Source organism: Sphaerodactylus townsendi, linkage group LG05 (genome assembly GCF_021028975.2).
Source record: "Sphaerodactylus townsendi isolate TG3544 linkage group LG05, MPM_Stown_v2.3, whole genome shotgun sequence".
NCBI classification, from domain to species: Eukaryota; Metazoa; Chordata; class Lepidosauria; order Squamata; family Sphaerodactylidae; genus Sphaerodactylus; species Sphaerodactylus townsendi.
Genome location: NC_059429.1, coordinates 127,970,013 through 127,983,886, shown reverse-complemented (window position 1 = coordinate 127,983,886; position 13,874 = coordinate 127,970,013).

Below are 13,874 nucleotides of genomic sequence, written 5' to 3'. Positions count from 1 at the left end.
ATGAATTGACTCAGTCCCTAATCCCGATGGGGGTGATTTGCTTATACCTACAGGGTGTTTGTTACCTCTACCTCGTTACTCAAACACGCTTCTTTGCCATTGAACGTTAAATAAGCGTGACCGTTTCCAGCTGCCAAAAAGTTTAGCTGCTTTCAGCTGAAGAGCTACACGGTCCATTGGATACCTCTGTATTATTTACGAGTGGATACCTTGCGAATGTGCTGTTTTCTCACAGACACAGACCCTGTTCTGAATGAGGAGGAGAAGAAGAAGAAGAAGAAGAAGAGAAGAAGAAGAAGAAGAAGAAGAAGAAGAAGAAGAAGAAGAAGAAGAAGAAGAAGAAGAAGAAGAAGAAGAAAAGAAGAAGAGTTGGATTTATATCCCCCCTTTCTCTCCTGTAGGAGACTCAAAGGGGCTTACAATCTCCTTGCCCTTCCCCCCTCACAACAAACACCCTGTGAGGTAGGTGGGGCTGAGAGAGCTCTGAAGAACTGTGACTAGGCCAAGGTTAACCATCTGGCACGTGTTGGAGTGCACAAGCTAATCTAATTCACCAGATAAGCTTCCACAGCTTGAGTGGCAGAGCGGAGAATCAAACCCGGTTCTCCAGATTAGAGTGCACCTGCTCTTAATCACTGCACCACGTTTAGCATTCAGATGGGAGACCACCAAGGAAGGCAAGGGATGTAACTCACAAGCAATGGCAAATTTCTTCTGCTTGCCTCTAGCCTTGAAATCCCTATGGCAGTGGTGGTGAACCTATGAAGAAGAAGGTGAACCGAAGAAGAAGAAGAGGAAGAGGAAGAGGAAGAAGAAGAAGAAGAAGAAGAAGAAGAAGAAGAAGAAGAAGAAGAAGAAGAAGAAGAAGAAGAAGAAGAAGAAGAAGAAGAAGAAGAAGAAGAAGAAGAAGAAGAAAAGAAGAAGAGTTGGATTTATATCCCCCTTTCTCTCCTTCAGGAGACTCAAAGGGGCTGACAATCTCCTTGCCCTTCCCCCCTCACAACAAACACCCTGTGAGGTGGGTGGGGCTGAGAGAGCTCTGAGAAGCTGTGACTAGCCCAAGGTCACCCAGCTGGCGTGTGTGGGAGTGTACAGGTTAATCTGAATTCCCCAGATAAGCCTCCACAGCTCAGGCGGCAGGGCGGGGAATCAAACCCGGTTCCTCCAGATTAGAGTGCACCTGCTCTTAACCGCTACGCCACTGAGGGTTTCAGCGACACTTAAGAGAGTGTTGGCATTTGCAAGTGCCTAAGTCACAACTCAGATATAACTGTTTGTATGTAAACAAGGTAGTGAGGTCACTGTTTTATGACCTGACCTGTTGTTTAACCATTGGTCTTCTTGACCACCTTTGCCCATGGGCTGAGAAGCGCGCACATCTGAAGTTATGAAGTTATCGGACTTTCTTTCTTTGAGTGAGTGTGTATCACACACATGTGAGTGAGAGACCACACTAGCCACAAGCAGAGGTGGGATCCAGCAGGTTCTCACAGGTTCCCGAGAGTAGGTTACTACTTATTTGTGTGTGCCGAGAGGGGGTTACCAATGGGTGATTTTGCCACGTGATTTTTGCCTCCGTTACGCCCCTCCTCTCAGCAGTAGCACACAGAACTTGAAGCAGTCTAGCAGGAGGTGCACCGGCGTGCGTGGCAGCCTGCGCCTGCGTGCATTCGTTTCCCGCCCAAGGACCGGCGCAGCGGCTGTGTCCTTGCCACAGCCCCGCCCAGGAATGCCCCGCCCCCAGAATGCCCGGCCACACCCCTGTCGTGCCCCTCCCAGTCCCATTGGTGCTACGCCACAGTTTGAATCCCACCACCATGGGAACCTGTTACTAAAAATTTTGGATCCCACCACGGGCCACAAGGCTAGATAGAAAGCAAGACGTCGTCTTAACAGTGTATTTGCTAGTATAGCATTTCTTGTTTTATACCCATGTAACCTTTTTCCTTTTTAAGCTAGTCAACATTCTTTATGAAAAAGCGAACTCAGCATCTCTGCATATCTTTATTTTGCCACTGTGCATTTTCTGCTACTTAAGTATCCCTCTGAATATATTGTTCAGAAATCCCAACAGAGAGCTTTGTACCTTCTGGATTGTAGTATGAGGTTGCGATTGGAGTGTTGGGTTAGTGCTGGAGAGAACCGGGTTCAAATTTTTGCTCAGCCTTGAAGCTCTCTGAACAGACTTCGCTTGAGAGAGACAGTGGTTGGCTGTGGCAATGTAAACTATTTTGTCACCCCAACCAGGCATTACCTTTGGGGCACATGTTGCCATGGGCCAGGGATAGGTGGCAGTCCAGGTCCAAATGATGAAGCCAGTCACCAGGTAGGCCCCAATGCCTGGGAGAGAGCCAGCGTGGTGTAGTGGTTAAGAGCAGGTGCACTCTACTCTGGAGTACCGGGTTTGATTCCCTGCTCTGCCACTTGAGCTGTGGAGGCTTATCTCGTGAACCAGATTAGCTTGTACACTCTGCCAGCTGGGTGACCTTGGGCTAGTCACAGTTCTACAGAGCTCTCTCAGCCCCACCCACCTCACAGGGTGTTGGTTGTGGGGGAGGGGAGGAAAAGGAGATTGTCAGCCCCTTTGAGTGTCCTTGCAGGAGAGAAAGGGGGGATATAAATCCAAACTCTTCTTCTTCCTTCTTCCTTCTCCTTCTTCTTCTGCTCTGATGAGTGGCGCATTGTGCTTTCCCATGAAGTCACTTGGGTGGCTCAGTTGGAGAACTCAACCTGGTATCTAGCTCAATTTTAGGGCTGCCACTTGCCAGCTTATCATTGGCTCCTGCCCTCAACCACCCTCAGACAAACGAGCAGTTGAAGAAAACAGGGAGGAGAAAGACACTGTGGAGATGGTGACGTCACTTCTGGCTACAGTGTCTGTGAAAATGGAACAATTTCCTAAAGCTTTATGTTCTCAACCATAAAGGGACAGGAGGGATTCCTAGAGTGTCATCGATATGGTGGGGTCACTTATGGGCATTTACCCAGAAATTATATTACCACATTGTCGAGATGCCTCTCTTCCCTCTGTCCTCCTCTCCCCCCCCCCCCCACGCACACAACTCTCAGGGGTTGCTAGCACAGGGTTGGCATTCTTACCCAAATTATGAGATTGTGGTGAGGATGATGGAGGAAGCAGCAGCAGAGGAGGAGGAGGAGGAGGAGGAGGAGGAAGAGGATTTATATCCCACCTTTCTGTCCTGTAAGGAGACTCAAGGTGGCTTACAAATTCCTTTCCTTTCCTCTTCCCTCAACAGACACCTGGTGAGGTAGGTGGGGCTGAGAGAGTTCTGAGAGAACTGTGACTAGCCCAAGGTCACTCAGCAGACTTCACTTGAAGGAGAAGGGAAGACAAGCCCAGTTGGATAAGAGTCTGCCGACGCAGGTGGTGGTGGAGGAATCAAAGCCAGTTCTCCAGATCAGAGTCCACCTGCTGTTAACCACACCTACCACCCTACATTTCTTTAAGGCAGGTCAGGATAAAAAAATCTATTATCCCTATAGTAGGTATTGGTCATTCCATACCAACAATTGCTGCACAACATGTCAATAGGCTTCAGAAGGGTTGGACCTTGACCAAATACAACAGCCTGCTTGGGGTAGGAAAGCCCCACCCAGCACTGAACCATCTTCTCTTTGTAGGAACACCTGTCTCCAGGTAGGACCTCCGAAATTACAGCTCATCTCCTGACTGCAGAGACCAGAGCCCCTGGAGAAAACGGATGCTTTGGAGGGTGGAGTCAGGGTGGAGTGTCCCCAGGTTCCATATCCAAACCTCCAGGAATTATTCAACCTGAACTGGCAATCCTACCTCCATCCCCCAAAGGGGGCCAAGGGGGAACATGGCAACCCTATCTCCAGGGGTGGGATCCAACCAGTTCTCACCACTTCTGTAGAAGTGGTTACTAATTTTTTCTGAGTGCTGAGAAGGGGTTACTAAAGCGACCTCCCTGCCCAATAAGGACTGGAGGGGCGTGTGTGCGGCGGCGCCACTGTTTGAATCCCACCACCATCGGAACCTGTTATTAAAATTTTTGGATCCCACCACTGCCTATCTCCCTGCCAGTATATGGTCCTACCAGTGAAGAGAAGCATAGCAAGATCTCCTTTGTTGTTTGTTGGCTCAGTAGCCCTCTGTCAGGCGGAGAAGTCGGGGAATCAAACCCAGTTCTCCGGATTAGAATCCACCTGCTCTTAAAAAGAAGAGTTTGGATTTATATCCCCCCCCCTTTCTCTCCTGTAGGAGACTCAAAGGGGCTTACAATCTCCTTGAACTTCCCCCCTCACAACAAACACCCTGTGAGGTGGGTGAGGCTGAGAGAGCTCCGAAGAGCTGTGACTAGCCCAAGGTCACCCAGCTGGTGTGTGTGGGAGTGCACAGGCTAATCTGAATTCCCCAGATAAGCCTCCACGATTCAAGTGGCAGAACGGGGAATCAAACCCAGTTCCTCCAGATTAGAATCCACGTGCTCTTAACCACTACACCACGCTGGCTCTTGAAACTGACTTGGTGACTGGTCCCGGCAGTCTGTCTCTGCCTTGCCTATCAAAGGGTAGAACAAGATAAAGGAGGGATCAGACACGAACCAGGGTCAGCACGATCTCTGTCTTGGCTGCTCCTTCAGTATTGTTACCTTTGGCTACACTCGACATCACTGTTAACTTCCTGTGGTCAGCCGGTGACCTCTGGTGCACTTCCTTCCTCCCTGAAGACCGTCTGTGGATGACTGTGGCTTTGACAGAAGCAGAACCAACCCTGAGGCCCATCTGCCGCACTCTTTCCCTGGAGGTTTAGTTGTTTCCTTATAAGGCTCGAAAGAGCGCTGCAAGATAGAGCTGCTAACAGGCAGGTGGCGTGGGAAAAAAAGAACGGAGCTCTTTGTTGAACACGTCGTTGTTTCGAAGATGTGCTCCTTTTTAAAAAGGAGCATTAGCGGCCAGATTGGTTTTGAATTTAGTTAATGTCCCATTCTGCAGTTTTTACCCAGATAGTAAAATTATTTTAAAATTACTACGAAGGGCCAGTTACACTATGATCCAAGACATGGAAAAGAAATTGCCTTGAAATCTGGTTAAAAGGGAGGAGGAAGAAGAAGAAGAAGAAGAAGAAGAAGAAGAAGAAGAAGAAGAAGAAGAAGAAGAAGAAGAAGAAGAAGAAGAAGAAGAAGAAGAAGAAGAAGAAGAAGAAGAAGAAGAAGAAGAGGAAGAGGACGAGGACGAGGACGAGGACGAGGACGAGGAGGTTCTAGTATTTCTCACAATACTAGAACCAGGGGGCATACATTGAAAATGCTCGGAGGAAGAATTAGGACTAATAAAAGGAAACACTTCTTCACGCAACGTGTGATTGGTGTTTGGAATATGCTGCCACAGAAGGTGGTGATGGCCACTAACCTGGATAGCTTTCAAAGGGGCTTGGACAGATTTATGGAGGAGAAGTCAATTTGATCCTCTTTGATCTGAGATTGCAAATGCCTTAACAGTCCAGGTGCTCGAGAGCAACAGCCGCAGAAGGCCATTGCTTTCACATCCTGCCTGTGAGGTCCACCTGGGGGGCCACTGCGAGTAGCAGAGAGCTGGACTAGATGGACTCTGGTCTGATCCAGCTGGCTTGTTCTCATGTTCTTATGTTCTTATGATGAAGAAGAAGAGGAGGAGGAGGAGGAGTTTGGATGTATATCCTCCTTTCTCTCCTGTAAGGAGAATCAGAGGGGCTTACAATCTCCGTTCCCTCCCCCTCCACAACAAACACCCTGTGAGGTGGGTGGGGCTGAGAGAGCTCTGAAAAGCTGTGACTAGTCCAAGGTCACCTAGCTGGCATGTGTTGGAGTGCACAAGTTAGTCTGGTTCATGAGATAAGCCCCCAGAGCTCAAACGGCAGAGCAGGGATTCAAACCCGGTTCTCCAGATTAGACTGCGCCTGCTCTTGACCACTACACCTCACTGGCTGTCTGGGTGACCTTGATTACATGTGATCTGCTTCTGAGATGAGATCTGTTTGGTGGATATCCTGCCTTCAAGTTCTCAGTGACTCTTTTTATGTCCTGGCTTATTTTTAACTAGCAGAAAAAAACCCATTGAATGAACAAATGCATCGGGTTCCAGAAAACGTTTGGGGGGTTAATGGCACCAAGCGGGCCAACCCCTCCCTTCTTTCCTTCCTCCTTGGCCCCACTTCACCAGCTCCCTCCTCCTCCTCTTCCCAGATGCCTGCATTGACTCACAAGGGTAAATGGTGCTCACTGAGGGGGGCAACACCGCCTGCCTTTCCTCCCCTTGGCCTCGTGTCACCAGCTCCCTCCTCCTCCTCTTCCCAGGCGCCTGTATCACCACACAACTGTTGGCACAGGGACATAGGTAAGGGGGAGGAGTTTCTCGGATCCAACCCCCCCCCCATTCATGTCCGAAGCTCCGCCCACCCGTTTGTGGGTTTTTAAAACATTTTTAGTGTTTTTCGGTTTTTGGCCTGCAGGGGGTGCACTGTTTGGGCTAGCAGCACCAGACTTTGACGGATTGTTTGGGGGAATCTCCTGATGTTATTACCCAGGTTTGGTGAGGTTTGGTTCAGGGAGTCCAAAGTTGTGGACACCCAAAGGGGGTGACCCCATCCTCCATTGTTTCCAATGGGAACTAACAGAAGATGGGGGCTACACATTTGAGGGTCCATAACTTTGGACACCCTGAACCAAACTTCACCAACCCTGGCAGGTGTCATCAGGAGAGTCTCTTATTGATACCACCCAGGTTTTGTGAAGTTTGGTCCAGGGGGTCCAAAGCTATGGACTTCCAAACGGGGTGATCCCATTCCCTATTGTTTCCAATGGGGGGACGCAAAACTCGGATTTTGTCCTGGGCTCCATTTTCCCTCTATGCCTCTGCCCAGAGGGGAGGGCAGAAGGAACTGCCAGCTCCCAGCTGGTAGCCTAGCTGGTAGGGGTAGGAGAGGGCAGGGAGGGGGGAGTCTGCCGTCCCTGACCTTGGAGAGCTGCTTTTATGAGTGCTAGGCCAGGGGCGGGGCTTGGGGAGGCGTGGCCATGCCCTAGGGGCGGGTGGGGGTGTGGCCTCACCCCCGAACCCCCCCATAAAAAATCTATACCTACGTCCCTGTGTTAGCAACACAGTTGCGGCCACAGCACTCGTGACCTTCCTATGGGGAGCGGTCAATGCCTTTATCTGCTCTTCCTCAGGCAGCTGCAGATTATACAGTGACTGTAATTATTCGGCACTAGGGGAGAAGGGTGAGCGCTTGAGAGACTGAGTAACCGCCACACTCTGCTGTTTTGTTTCTGCTGTTTCTACCTGTTCTGTGTAAGCCCTTCCCCCAAGCTGTGTGTGCATGGTGATTGGCTGGAAATAAGTTGTCACCACCACGGCTAGCCTTTTCTATAATAGGATGCCTTGGTTTCTTTATATTGATTTTTTCTTTGTTTTTACTGTCACGTCACAACTGACCTATGGTGATCTGGTGGTGTTTTCCAGGCAAGAGACTTTTAGCGGTGGTTTGCCATTGCCTGCCTCTGTGTAGCACTTTTCGAGCAATGCCTTATCAGCTCATTAGATACCTGATGCTATAGTTCTGTCAGTAGTGTGGAATGTGTTGGGAGAACCACACCTGGTGCGTGTGTTTCCCTTGCAAAAGTAGCAGAGCGGCACAGAAGCTGAACACAGGGAAGCATACCTGGGCCCACACGCGTAGCTGAGCTTGCTAGAGAGAACTTCAGACACAAAAGAAAGTCAGAGTCGTCTGTGGTTTCTAATCTAATGAAAAGAGTATTTATTAGTGAACTCCATTCTGGATAGAAAGGTGGAGAGATAGGTCCACTATCTATTCTAATCTAGCTGGATGGAGGCGGATGCTCGAGGCATGCATCCTCTCCCTAGGCATGGTGAAAGTAAGATGGAGAATTCTTGAGAAGAAGGCGGAAGCAAGGGAGGAAGTCCCTAAGAGTATCAGTCTACATCAAAGGGATAGAGTCAGCATGATAGAGTAAAGGTGACAAATTCCTAAGTCCCTATCTCGCACCTAGCTCGCTAGTGAAAACCCCCTCTGTAGGATCAGGCAGGAAACAGCGTAAAGTCCCTTTCTTCCAACAGAATGGAGGTTGTTTTGTTCCCGAAAGAAGCTGCATCTTCTCTGGACTGTGGGACTGGAGAGGTCAGTTGCGAAGCCACCAGGGGGCGGGGGTGTGTGCAACGCACCGGGTGCACCAATTCTGGTCACGTGGGGGCGGAAAAATCCCCCCGCCCCCGCGCTCCCCCGTGGCGCCCCCTTGCCTCCCCTTCCACGGCGCTCCCCACACGGTGCCCCCCCCACTTACTTTTAGGAATGGAACATCCCAGAGAAGAAGCCTGGCTGCGTTGCCTGGGCCTGGTGGGAACTACATTTCCCAGGGGGCTCCTGGGAAATGTAGTTCCTACCAGGCCCAGGCAATGCAGGCAAGCTTCTTCAGCCTGCTCCTTTCCTAAAAGTAAGTGGAATGAAGTGCCACAGGGGGGGTTGCTGTGTGGGGAGCTCCATGGGGGGACGGGGGCTGCGGGGGGACACGGGGGGGCATTGCGGGCCCCCCCGAAAAAGCCAGAGTGTGCACTGGGCGCACTCTGGCCTAGCTACACCTTTGGGAGAGGTGCAGGTTCCTCTTGGGAACTGGTGCTTAGGAGTGGTGTCATGTGACATGAGTCGAAATGGAGGGCGCTGGCTGGTTTCGCTTAGTGCTGGTAATAGAAGTCTAAATGCTTATTCCTGATGCTGTTTTATACTAAAAAAATCATCTGAACACAGATTCATTATTGAACAGTCCAGGGGCGCAACACAGGGGGTTGGGCTGGATGACCCTTGTGGTCTCTTCCAACTGCATGATTCTGTGATTTTATAAATCAACTCCTTGACTGTCAGACTTCACATGCTGTTGGTCCTCAGCCTGGGTGCGCAGAACAGACTTTGGGACGGACCGAGGAAGCCCTTCGCACAAAACACAACATGTTTACCCTGCAAACGCCAAAATTCTGACAACAGCGGTCCTGCGTCTTCACAAATGCGCCCGCTTTCGGCATCGTGCTTCCCATTTCCTGCGCTCGTCGCTCATCAAATTGGTCCGGCTTAACGGAATGCCTCCATAATCTTCCCCCAGAGGCCTACCTTCATTTGGAGCACCTGCTGGAAGTTTCTGCTGCTTTTGGGCTGTGTGCCCAGCTCTGAGCCGGCCAGATCCGCAGAAGTTATTTGGCAGAGGGTTTGCTGAAGAAGAGTCAAAACAATTCCTAGAAATCAAGCAAAGAACTGGGTTGTTGGGGGTGGGGGATGCCTCATTACTCCACCAAGTGGACAGAAGAAAGTATGGCATGCTCTTCAAAGCCTAGGTGCAGGAGTGGCCAACCTATGAAGCTCCAGATGTTCATGGACTACAATTCCCATCAGCCCCTCCCAGCACCATTCTGGCAGGGCCTGATGGGAATTGTAGTCCATGAACATCTGGAGTGCCATAGGTTGGCCACCCCTGGCCTAGGAGAAGAAAGGCAATGTGCTGTCAAATGCAGCCAACCCCTGGCGACCCCATAGCGTTCAAGGCAAGAGACCAACAGAGACGGAGTGCCATTGCTTTCCCCCATCTAGCAACCCCTGTCTTCCTTGGTGGTCTTCCATCCAAGTACTGAGCGTGCCCCCCCTGCTTAGTACTCAAGCACTGACAAACTTGGGCCAAATGGGACTCTTTGACCTTCTCTGAAGAGTTGTGCTCCTCGTATATTAATGTAGTTGTCGTGGTTTTCTCCCCCACCCAAAGAATCGTAAGAAATCTCGGGTGCTTCATTGGAGAGGGGTCCTCGTTCCGCAGGCACAGTGTCCACTGTGCATGCAGAGTCTCCTCTCTATTTATTTTATTTTATTTTATTTTATTTTATTTATTTCTTGAATTTGTAGACCGCCCCATCCCCGAGGGGCTCTGGGCGGTGCACAACAATATTCATTACAATCAGTAAAATTATTTAACCAATAAAATCTATTAAAATCTATGAAAAGCAGCGGTCAATACAAAGATATCAGGCACCCCAAAACCCAATTTAATTAGAGGCCTCCCTAAGGAAAGGGAACGGCCGGACCCCCCTCTAAGAGGGTAGAATATGGTGGTAATCGAATATAGAGAGAGGGGGGCGCACATTTCAGCGACTGGACACTCCAAAGGCCCGGCAGAACAACTCAGTCTTACAGGCCCTGCGGAACTCACCAAGGTCCCGCAAGGCCCAGACAGCTGGAGGAAGAGTGTTCCACCAGGCTGGGGCCAGGGCCGTAAAAGTCCTGGCCCGTGTGGAGGCCAGCCGCATCATCGAGGGGCCAGGAACCACCAGCAAATTGGCCTCTGCTGAGCGCAGAGGCCGAGTAGGGGCATATGGGGTAATGCGGTCTCTAAGGTACGAGGGTCCCAGGCCACATAAGGCCTTAAAGGTCAAAACCCACACCTTGAAAATGATTCGGAATTCCACTGGAAGCCAATGCAACTGGAGCAAAAACAGGCTGGATGTGATCACGAAAGGCACCCCCTGTGGGCAGGCGCGCTGCTGCATTTTGGACCAGTTTCAATTTCCGAATCAAGCGCAAGAAAAGGCCCGCGTAGAGCGAGTTACAATAGTCAAGCCTGGAGGTGACCGTTGCATGGATCACAGTGGCTAGGTCCGCTTGGGAGAGGAAGGGGGTCAGGTAGTAAGTGATGTGAAAGCAGGGGCGTACCACCCAGCGGTACATATGGGGTCAAATGTCTCTGGGCTGCAGCCATTCAGTCACGTGGGGGGCGGGGAATCACCCCCACACCCTTCCTCCTTCCCCCTGGGTCCATATACTGACTTCAGGATCTGGTGAAAAAAAAAGCTGTTTGGTTGTGGTGGGGGAAGACAGCCATCCATATGAAGAAGAAGAAGAAGAAGAAGAAGAAGAAGAAGAAGAAGAAGAAGAAGAAGAAGAAGAAGAAGAAGAAGAAGAAGAAGAAGAAGAAGAAGAAGAAGAAGAAGAAGAAGAAGAAGAAGAAGAAGAAGAGGCGGCGGCGGCGGCGGCGGCGGCGGCGGCGGCGGCGTTTGGATTTATATCCCCACTTTCTCTCCTGTAAGGAGACTCAAAGGGGCTTACAATCTCCTTGCCCTTCCCCCCTCGCAGCAAACACCCTGAGAGAGCTCCGAGGAACTGTGACTCGCCCAAGGTCACCCAGCTGGCATGTGTGGGAGTGCACAGGCTAATCTGAATTCCCCGGATAAGCCTCCACAGCTCAAGCGGCAGAGCAGGGAATCAAACCTAGTTATCCAGATTAGAATGCGCCTGCTCTTGACCACTACGCCACTGCTGTACGCTGTATGGGTGTGTGTGGGTGGAAAACTCAGATTTTGCACCAGGCTACATTTTCCCTAGATGCGCCTCTGTGGGAAAAACCTTTGCCTCTGACACTAGTGTGCAGCTGCCTGTCAAAGTACATAATGCAAACCTTGGTGGATGAAGGATCTGATTCAACATAAGGCCGCATCCTGGACCTGTGTGTGTTCCCCACAAGAGATCTCCAGCCATCTCTTGCACCTTAATTTCCTGGAGAGATGAAGTCACTACTATGAAGTCCATGCTATAAATGTTGTTGATTTTAAAGTATTATGACACTGTTCTCACTCCACTGTATTTAAGTGTGATCTTCTTTTAGGCTCATTCCGCACATGCAGAATAATGCACTTTCAAACTGCTTTCGGTGCTCTTTGAAGCTGTGTGGAATGGCAAAATCCACTTGCAAACAGTTGTGAAAGTGGTTTGAAAACGCATTATTTTGCGTGTGCGGAAGGGGCCTTAGTCTCAGTGAGAAAGAGGGACTGTAAATAAGGAAACGACTACGTGTGTGCGCACGTTAAGTACCCCAAGTCACTTCCAATTTAGAGCAATCCTATAAATCAAGGACTGCCAAAGCATCCAATCATTAACAGCCTTGCTCACGTCACGTCTTGCAAACTGAAGGCCTTGATGTCAAAGGCTTTCATGGCCGGATTCAACTGGTTCTGGTGGGGTTTTTGGGCTGTGTGGCCGTGGTCTGGTGTTACACAGTGTGTAACAGACTTCCTGCTGCGATACACCTCTGAAGATGCCAAGCCACAGATGCAGGCGAAGCGTTAGGAACAAGATCCACCAGACCACGGCCAAACAGCCCGGAAAAACCTCCAGAACCTAGAGGCCTTGGCTTCCATCTCATGTCGAGACTTCCTCTTTTCCGACTGCCTTCAACTTTTCCTAGCGTTATTGTCTTTTCCAATTAGCCTTGTCTTCTTATAATGGGACCAAAACGTGACAGCTTCAGTTGAGTCATTTTTTACTTCTAGGGTGTGTTTAGGCTTGAGTTGGGTGGTACATGATATCCTAAAAGTGTCCTCCATCACCACATTTTACTTAAGCCTTGGGATAGGGTGATTTTCTCTAGGCAGTTGGTAACCCTAGCGTCCTCCTCTCCAAATAAGGACCAGCAGAACAGAGGCCGCCAGACCATTAGAAAATGGATCTTGGAAGTTCTGCCTCAATGATTCCACATTGCAGAAGGATTCTTCGCTGGGAACGGAGCTGAGTATTTATCACCTTAAGGAACTCTGTGAGTGCCACCTACTGGACAAAGAAATAATCACACCTTCAGGGTTAGTTTGCTACCACTTGGGACACATCTATCTATCTATCTATCTATCTATCTATCTATCTATCTATCTATCTATCTATCTATCTATCTATCTATCTATCTATCTATCTATCTATCTATCTATCTACAGTTGCCTTGAAGACTAGGAAGTGGAGCTGGAGAAGGGAATATAAACTCTTTGCTACTCCGATGGTTTATTTAACATGCCCCACCCCAGCCAAGCTTCAGTAAGCTCCATTAGGAAAAATGCAGATGCAAACACTTTTCAAAGCAGCCCCTAAGGGATGCTAATTAATTTATTTTAAAACCCTGAAGGAGATCAGAATAATGGTTCTCTTGTGTATCGCCTAGTTAAGGCCTCAGGCAGAACCTACTCCTTATGGAATTTTCCTCTTCTCTCTCTCTCTCTCTCTCTCTCTCTCTCTCTCTCTCTTATTCACATACCTGCAATAAACAGCAGGACTGAGGGCTCCTTTGGAGTTGAAGCATCCTGAAGGTTCCTGAAAGTTAAGCAGGGTTAGCCCAAAGGAGACTGGGGCCTGCAGTGGCGTAGGAGGTTAAGAGCTCGTGTATCTAATCTGGAGGAACCGGGTTTGATTCCCAGCTCTGCCACCTGAGCTGTGGAGGCTTATCTGGGGAATTCAGATTAAAGCTCTGTGCATCTCCCACACAATACGCCAGTTGGGTGATCTTTAAAGTCACAGTTTGGAGTTTTCTCAAGCCCTCCCCCACCCACCTCACAGGGTGTTTGTTGTGAGGGGGGAAGGGCAAGGAGATTGTAAGCCCCTTTGAGTCTCCTGCAGGAGAGAAAGGGGGATATAAATCCAAAACTACTACTCTTGCAAGCCACCTTGAGTCTCCTTAGAGGAGAGAAAGGTGGGGTATAAATCCAAACTCTTCTTCTTCTCCTCTTCTCCCCCAATAATAACAAGCACCATCAAGTCACAACTGCTCATGAGGCTTCAAGGTAAGGAGTAAGCAGAGGTGGTTTGCCATCTTCTGCCTCTACATAGAAGAAGAAGAAGAAGAAGAAGAAGAAGAAGAAGAAGAAGAAGAAGAAGAAGAAGAAGAAGAAGAATTAGAGGAGGAGGAGGAGGAGTTTGAATTTATATCCCCCCTTTCTCTCCTGCAGGAGACTCAAAGGGGCTGACAATCTCCTCGCCCTTCCCCCCTCACAACAAACACCCTGTGAGGTAGGCGGGGCTGAGAGAGCTCCGAGAAGCTGTGACTAGCCCA